Source organism: Colobus angolensis, unplaced genomic scaffold (assembly GCF_000951035.1).
Source record: "Colobus angolensis palliatus isolate OR3802 unplaced genomic scaffold, Cang.pa_1.0 Scaffold2, whole genome shotgun sequence".
Classification (NCBI taxonomy): Eukaryota; Metazoa; Chordata; class Mammalia; order Primates; family Cercopithecidae; genus Colobus; species Colobus angolensis.
The window spans coordinates 17,751,407-17,759,885 of record NW_012115154.1 but is presented as its reverse complement, the minus strand read 5'-3'; the positions used below and the strand labels follow the sequence as shown (position 1 = coordinate 17,759,885).

At 41.8% G+C, this 8,479-nt stretch overlaps 1 non-coding gene across 1 annotated transcript; it reads left to right on the top strand.

The window, feature by feature from the left end:
- Positions 1-614: 614 nt before the first annotated feature.
- TRNAC-GCA lies at positions 615-686 on the top strand. The gene has a single exon. It is a non-coding gene; the product is annotated as a tRNA-Cys (tRNA).
- The last annotated feature ends 7,793 nt before the right edge of the window (positions 687-8,479 follow it).

The following is an 8,479-nucleotide window of genomic DNA, read 5'->3' as shown; positions in this document are numbered from 1 at the left end:
CTATCAGAGAAGTAGTAAAACATTATCTGAAGGTAAAATGTGATACGTTAAAGATGATACTGCGATCTCTAGAGGAACCCTAAAAAATATAAAACAAAGAGGAATAGCTAATAAGCTCATGGTGGAGACAAAATGAGATCATAAAAAAAAAAATGCAGTCCCAATGAAGTCAGGAAAACAAGAACAAAATCTAGTATTTGGAACAAATAAAACCAAATGCGGCTGGGCATACTGGCTCAGCACTTTGGGAGTGTGGCTCAGCACTTTGGGAGGCTGAGGCCGCAGGAACACCTGAGGCCAGGAGTTCGAGGCTAGTAGGGGCTCTTTGCATTCCAGAACAATCAGGCCCAGAGTCCAAACCCAGGCCCTTAAACTATGTCTACATCTGGATTTAACCCCACCACTGTCCTTTTCCCAAAAAACTAATGCTGCAGCTTAATTGGCTGGGTGCTGGCAGGTGTGAAGGGGGTTGTACAGAAGAGCTGCTCTGTTGTGCATTACATAACTTCACACCTGTCACTCATGGGGAGCTATAGGAGACAGGGTGACCACAGCATAGCTTATGAATGACTATGATTATTAATATATCTTTATTTAAAGAAGATGAGTACCTTGGGGGTATAGCTCAGGGGTAGAGCATTTGACTGCAGATCAAGAGGTCCCTGGTTCAAATCCAGGTACTCCCTTTGTCATTACCAGTTTTACACTGGGCAATTATAGAATAGCTCCTTGTTATCTAGTAGGCTCTGTCTCCACCAAAAATAATTTTCAAAAAAAAATTAGCTGGATATGGTGACTCACACCTGTAGTCCTAGCTACTTGGGAGGCTGACACAGCAGAATCACTTAAAGAAATCTATAAGCTATCCATAAGAATGCCACTTTAAATATAATAAGATGAATAGTTTAAGAGAGTGAAAAAGTATATGCCAAACAAACACTAACCAAAAGAAAGATGAAAAGTCTATTTTATAACAGACTAAATAGACCAGAACAAGGAAAATTAATGCATTGAAGAGGAATATTTCATAATGATAAAAAGATCAATTCATCAAGAGAACATAACAATCTTAAATGTGTATGCATCTATTAACAGAGTTTCAAAATACAAGAGGCAACAACTACTGAGATCAACTGATCAACTTTGGGTAACTGAAGTTGGATCTGAATTTTTACCTCAAAAAACAAATGGATCTTCATGTTGTCTAAGCCAAAAAAAGACAAATGAACAACATAATGAAAAAATACATAACATACCTAAATAAAATTTCAGATTATAAGAGAATACTATGGGCCGGGCGCAGGGGCTCACACCTGTAATCTCAGCACTTTGGGAGGCCGAGGCAGGCGGATCACCTGAGGTCAGGAGTTCGAGACCAGCCTGACCAACATGGCAAAACGCTATCTCTACTAAAAATTCAAAAATTAGCCGAGCATGGTAGTGGGTGCCTGTAATCCCAGCTACTCAGGGGGCTGAGGCAGAAGAATCGCTTGAACTCGGGAAGTGGAGGTTGCAGTGAGGCGAGATTGTACTCTAGCCTGGGCAACAAGAGCAAAAAACTCCATCTAAAGAAAGAAAGAGAGAGAGAGAGAGAAAGAGCGAATACTTTGTACAACTTTATTACATTTTCTAAGTGAAAATGAATTACTAAAAGTGACCTAAGATGAAGCAGGCACTTAAATAGACCAATAATGACAGAATTCATTAAAAGATCATTAAGGAGCTCTTCCTCACAAAAGGCACCCCACCCAGAGGCTTACAGGCAAGTTTCTGCTAATCTTTAGTTAAAAATATGTAATTCTATGTTATATAAAATGTACCAGCATATAGAACACTTTACATCTCTCCAAATCATTCTAGGAAATTCACATAATCCTGATATAAAAAATAAATTACAAGAGCATATACCACAAAGAAAACTATAGTCCAATCTCATTTCAGAATAATCTAGACAAAATAGAAAATCTTATCCGATAGTATAATCCCACATAATCAAGAAGGACTTAAAACAGAAATGCACTGATGGCTCAATATTGGAACACCTATTACTATCAAGTAGGGGCTCTTTGCATTCCAGAACAATCAGGCCCAGAGTCCAAACCCAGGCCCTCAAGCTATGTCTACATCTGGATTTAACCCCACCACTCTCCTTTTCCCAAAAAGCTAACGCTGCAGTTTAATTGGCCAGGTGCGGGCAGGTGTGGAGGGGGTTGTACAGAAGAGTTGCTCTGTTGTGGATTACATAACTCCACACCTGTAGCTACTGGGGAGCTACAGGAGACAGGGTGGCCAGAGTGTAGCTTGTGAATGACTGTGATTATTAATATATCTTTCTTTAAAGAAGATGAGTACCTTGGGGGTATAGCTGAGGGGTAGAGCATTTGACTGCAGATCAAGAGGTCCCTGGTTCAAATCCAGGTGCCCCCTTTGTCACTACCGTTTTACACTGGGCAATTATAGTATAACTCCTTGTTATCTGGTAGGCCAGCCTCAAGGAACTACCTTTCCCACCAATGGCAAAGACTGAAGTGTTTCTCTTGTGACATTTTTCACATATTTCATTTTTACCTCCTCAGCCATAATTATTTCGTGGAAGGGTAGAGGAAGGCTGCCCTAGGTTTCTTCTGTTTCCCTTGTACCTAATTATTATCATTGAGATTTTATTTGCTTACACCAAGCTTGCTTTAAAAAAAGGATCCAAGGCAACTTACAATGAAAGACACAATAAAACTCTAACTGGTAAAACGAGTATTAAAAGGCCAGCACCAAATGTCTAGGAGAGGTGGTAAATCATTATTCACAAGAACCTAGGTTAGGAGAAGCTCTTACTGTGGAATTCAAAACATCTCATAGCTCCCGGTAATCATGCAGAGGGAAAACAGACCAATTCACCAGTGGATAAAAATATTTCATTAGCTCTGAAGAACAGCAAGCATTAATATGATAGGTCTTAATAGATGGAACAGTGGACAGATGATGGTGACTGCCAGGGCAACCATGTGCAGACTCACAGGTTGCACATTATATAACTTTACCAATTACATGGTACCCTGGAATGATGCAACACAGGGACCCTGAATATTTGCTGTATTTTATCCATTTTTTAAAAATTGCAGAAACAGTGCTACACATGTGTGTGTGTATGTGTGTGTGTGTCTCAAAGGAGGCTACTGGTTAAGTACCCAATATTCATTCTCTTCTCCTCTGTAGTAATAGAACCCAGATTTCATACTGAGCAGTTGTGTTCTCAGCTAAGAGACCACATTCCTGGGCCGTCTTTGGCTAGGGTGGCATACACACGAGGGATAAGAAACAGTGAAGACTTCTGGGAAAATATAAGAGAAGGACAAACATGTCATGTGCTCACTTTGCCTTTACTTCTGCTTCCTACTTATAACATAGATGTGATGGCTGGAGCACAAGCTATCAACTTGGACCATGAGTCAACTTTGAGGATGGGATCCACATTTTAAGGAAGGCTGACCAGGGAGACAAAAGGAGCCTGTGTCTCTAAAGACACCCTCGAGTTACCATGCCAGCCCTGGTCTGCTCACCTCCTGATATGGTTTGGCTCTACGCCACCACCCAAATCTCATGTCAAATTGTAATCCCCAATGTTGGAGAAGGGGCCTGCTGGGAAGTGATTGGATCATGGGGGCAGACTTCCCCCTGTTGTTCTCGTGATAGTGAGTGAGATCTCATGAGATCTGGTTGTTTAAAAGTGTGTAGCACTTCCTCCCTCTCTCTTCCTCCTCTTCTGGCAGTGTGCGGATGTGCCTGCTTCCCGCTTCAACTTCTGCCATGATTGTAAGTTTTCTGAGGCCTCCCCAGCCACATTTTCTGTACAGTCTGTGGAACTGTGAGTCAACTAGACCTCTTTTCTTCATAAATTACCCAGTCTCAGGTATGTCTTTATAGCAGTGTGAAAACAGACTATTATAGTAAATTGGTACCAGAGAAGTAGGGCATTGCTGTAAAGATACCTGAAAATGTGGAGGCGACTTCAGAATTGTGTAATGGGCAGAGGTTGGAACAGTTTGAGGGCTCAGAAGAAGATAGGAAGATGAGGAAATGTTTGGAACTTCCTACAGACTTGTTGAATGGTTGTTTACAAGCATGTAGCACTTCCCTCTTCACCCTCTTCCTTGTGCTCTGGCCATGTGAAGATGTGCCTGCTTCCTCTTCACCTTCTGCCATGATTGTAAGTTTCCTGAGGCCTCCTCAGCCATAATTCCTATACAACCTGTGGAACTGTGAGGCAATTAAACCTCTTTTCTTCATAAATTATCCAGCCTCAGAGTAAGTCTTTATAGCAGTGTGAGAACAGACTAATACACCTCCATACATCGTTTATGAAAAATACATAAATTGCTATCTTGTTGAAACCTCCAGGGACAGAAAAATCCAGATGATTCAGAAAGTTCATCCCCTTTCTCCATCAACAGCCTACCAAGCACCTACCTCCGTAGGTCTGAGTTAGTCATGAAAAAGGTTTTTCTACCAAGGCCATTTCCTTGGTAGAAACTCTCATTGTTGACAGTTGACCAGGAAGAAACTCTCATTGTTGAGAGTTGACCAGGAAACTTTCATAATTACAGAGTCAACTAAGCGTTCCCACAGCTTTCTTAGCTTCCCTCTAATGATACACAGTAGTGTAGGAGGAAAGTCCTTCTACTGTTCCGCATCCCATGGTGCACCCAGCTCTGCCTGGCCCAAGTCCACATCTCTACAGGATAAGGAGAGCTCAGGGAACTATACACTTTTGCTGCTCCTCTGCCTACAAGTTCCCCAGGAACTTCTTGTCTGTGTTAGAAATGCAAGGTATGCTGTCGTGAGTGAGCCTGTACCCCTTAGCATAGTAGTTACTCTCATTTCCAGTTGGTTACTAGCAGCTGAATGCAGCTCCTAACTGCTGGTGCATGATTCTTCCACTGGTTTGGAAAAGGCAGTTCTACAAAGGGCTTGCACAACTAACTTAACTGAGTGGTAAAGTCATCCCTGGATGCCAGAGGAATTCATGGTTAGCATGTCTTTCAGCTCAGTGCTACTCAGTGTGGTCCATGAACTGAGGCCAGTCCATGAACTCTTTGTTATGGGTCTGTGATGGGAGAAATTCAGAAATTGAGAGTAAATGCTGAAAAAGTCTGTAACAATCTGCCATTGGCCAGCTCTGGTGGTGTGGTAGGTCTCAAACTCTGCAAGTCTGATGGACCAGTGTTGATTCATGACAGATTTTAAGAAAATAAAAATAAAGCTGGATTTTCACCACAGATAGACTGAAAAGCATGGCTTTAATTCACCCCTTCTGGAGATTCATTTCTCAGAACTCTTTAGTGTGGAGCAGCTGGCACTTCAGGATTTCACTCACTGTGTTTATCAGGGCCCTTAAGGACCAGCAACAGAACCTAGATTGAGCAGTAAACGTTTATTAAAAGCCTCTCTCTCACAAGGTAGAGTTGTGGAAAATTAGTCTCCAATCTAGCCTTTCAGAAAAAATGCCCCAAACCACTGCAGAACTGGCCCGCTGAAGAAACAATAATGCAGGTGCCACCTTGCACCAGATGACAAAGTCTACATTCCAGACACCACAACTCCTACCACTTCTCTACCAGAAACTCAAGCCCTCAAAACTGGAAAACAACACCACCACCCTTGCAAGCCAAATGGACCCTGCCCCTCCCTCTTCCCTCTTCAGGCCTTAAAAGGATACATCCCATCACTGGAGCCCAGGCCCATTCCATAAACTCAAAGCGCCTGGAGAACAAGTTTTCTAGCTTCTATTTTGAGGATGCTGTTCTTATAAAGAAGACGTTCCCCATATACAGCGAGTGCACTCAAAGATTCTGCACAGTCAGAAAACATGAAAATGTCCCTCACAACCATATCAGATTTTTGAATACAGTACAAAAAGAATGTAAAATATCTTATTAACTCTTTTATTAATTACATGTTGCAATAATAATACTTTAGATATGTGGGTTAAAAGGAATATTACATTAAAATAGATTTCAATAATTTGTTTTTATTTATTAATGTGTTTACTAGAAACTATGAAATTACATATATGGCTCACATTTGCAGCTTGCATTATATTTCTGTTGGACAGTGTTGCTCTAGATGAAGTGTGGCCTCAGAATATAAGACCAGGATTGTGTCACCAATCAGTGGGGAAAGGGTGGACTATACAATAAATGGTGCTGGAATAATTGTCTTCTAAACAAAATCACAATGTGATCCCTACCTCACTCCATTAAAAAAATACAGATGAGGTCAGATATGGTGGCTCACACCTGTAATCCAAGCACTTTGGGAGACTGAGGTAAATGGATCACCTGAGATCAGGAGCTCTAGACCAGCCTGGCCAACATGATGAAACCCCATCTCTACTAAAAATACAAAAAAATTAGCCAGGTGTGGTGGCAGATGTCTATAATCCCAGCTACTCAGAGACTGAGGCAGGAGAATTGCTTGAACCCAGGAGGAGGAGGTTGCAGTGAGCCAGGATTGCACCACTGCACTCCAGCCTGGTCAACAAGAGTGAAACTGCATCTCAAAAAAAAAAAGGATGAATTAAAGACCTAAATATGAACTCAGAATTCTGGTAGAATATACAGAATACACACACACACACACACACACACACACACACACACACACACACATATACATACATATTGTTAAAGAAAAAGCTATTCAGTGATACTTGTTAAAGCACAGTGAGGAAGCCATTGCAATAGGTATAGACACCACTGCAACCAGGTCTTGCAGTGGGGGAGACAGACTGGGCTCAACTTTGAATACAGCATGGGTAAGTAGGTATTTATAGCCAAGGAGCAGGGTGAGGGGTCAGTGGATAGAAAATTACTAAGAAGTAACATCAGGAGTAAGGGGAATTCTGGAAAAACTGGCCTAACAGGATTCTTGCTGAAGACAGGTCAGGGAAATCAGACATCATCACCTGGAAGATGATGAAGGAGGAGGAACTTGACCAGCTATTGAGAGTACTCAGATATCAAGAGTGTGGGGGTTCTTGCTAAACTGGCTTAGCAGAACTCTTGGCTAAAACTGGACTTTATAAGGAAGTGTACAGATGGGCACAGATTTGGGGCTTGTGTTTAAGATTTATATATCTGATAGTGTAAAATTGGCAAATTGGTACACTCACTATGGAGAAAATTTTGGTAACAAAACAGCAAAATAAATATATAAATCATATAGACCTATAAGAGTTAAAAGTATGCATAAAATTCAGAAATTTCACTTCTTGGTACATCTGAGAAACTCTAGCATAAGTTTATCAGGAGATGTGCACAAATGTTCTTTGCAGTACTATTATTAATTTGAAAACAAACAAACAAACAAACAAAAAAGAAATGTCCTGAGTGTGCCCATTTATAGTGGAATAGATGAATAACACTTTCTGGACTCTTATAATGTAATTTTTAAAGTTATGCAGTTAAAAGAAAATTCAAGCTGAGGGTCCAAGATAAAATAGGTATCAGATATCAAAAGTAGGCATGAGACAGCACCATGTGGAAATTTCAGAGTCATGTCTGATAACCAGATGGCTTCCTACCAGGAGAGAAGAAGAGGGTCAGTTTGTTAGAGATTAGAGTGTTGGTGAGGAATATATTTTCCTGCTCTTCTCAAGGGGAAAGAGTTGGGGGGAGTGTTTTCCCCTAACTCAACCTAGTGAAGGAGCTTCAAGGAGTCTCAGCTCACAGAACTTGGTCCACGTGCCCTGGAGTCAGGGTTTGCGATGGAGCAGAGTCCAGCACAAAGGAGGGCACAAAACTGAGCAGAGGTGGCTGCCCTGCAGGTGGAGAGTGTGATGTGGCTCTTGGAAATGGGCCTGCATTACCAGCATGGGCTGGGGACTGAAGGCACAGGAGTGTTTCCTGCAGGCCACACAAGAGAGAGAGCTACTCAGGAGCTATGTTAAACTCTGCCCAAGAGGATGAGTTATGGACCCCAACAGAGAGAATCTGTGCGACATGGAACCCAGAAAGCCAGAGGTCCAGGTAGAAATGTCAGTCCAAGAGGGATGTGCTGCCAGGTCATAGAAACAGTCAGATGTTCCCAATGGAGCCCTCTGAAGAATCCCATGGAAATGACCAGGGAGTCATTTGAAACACTTGCCAAGCCCAGCAAAAACAGACCTATCTTATTACAGTGCCAGTCAAGTAAGAACTTTCTCATTCTCCTTTTCTTCTCCTCCCCTCTTCCCCCTCTCCCCACCCTAGATGCTAGGGATGAATGCTAGATGGGGACAGGGAGAGGAAGGACCATGACTCAATTCTTCCACTTCTAGTGGAAGATAGACGCTCCAATCAATTTCAGAGTATCAGTCATTCCACGGGACTGAACATTTTAATGACTGAGTTAAGATTGCAGCCATGGGACTTTTTGCTACTTAAAGAGTGATCATTAAAGTGTCTTTGACAAGAAAACACCATTTCACTGAGAAAGTTTAAAAGGG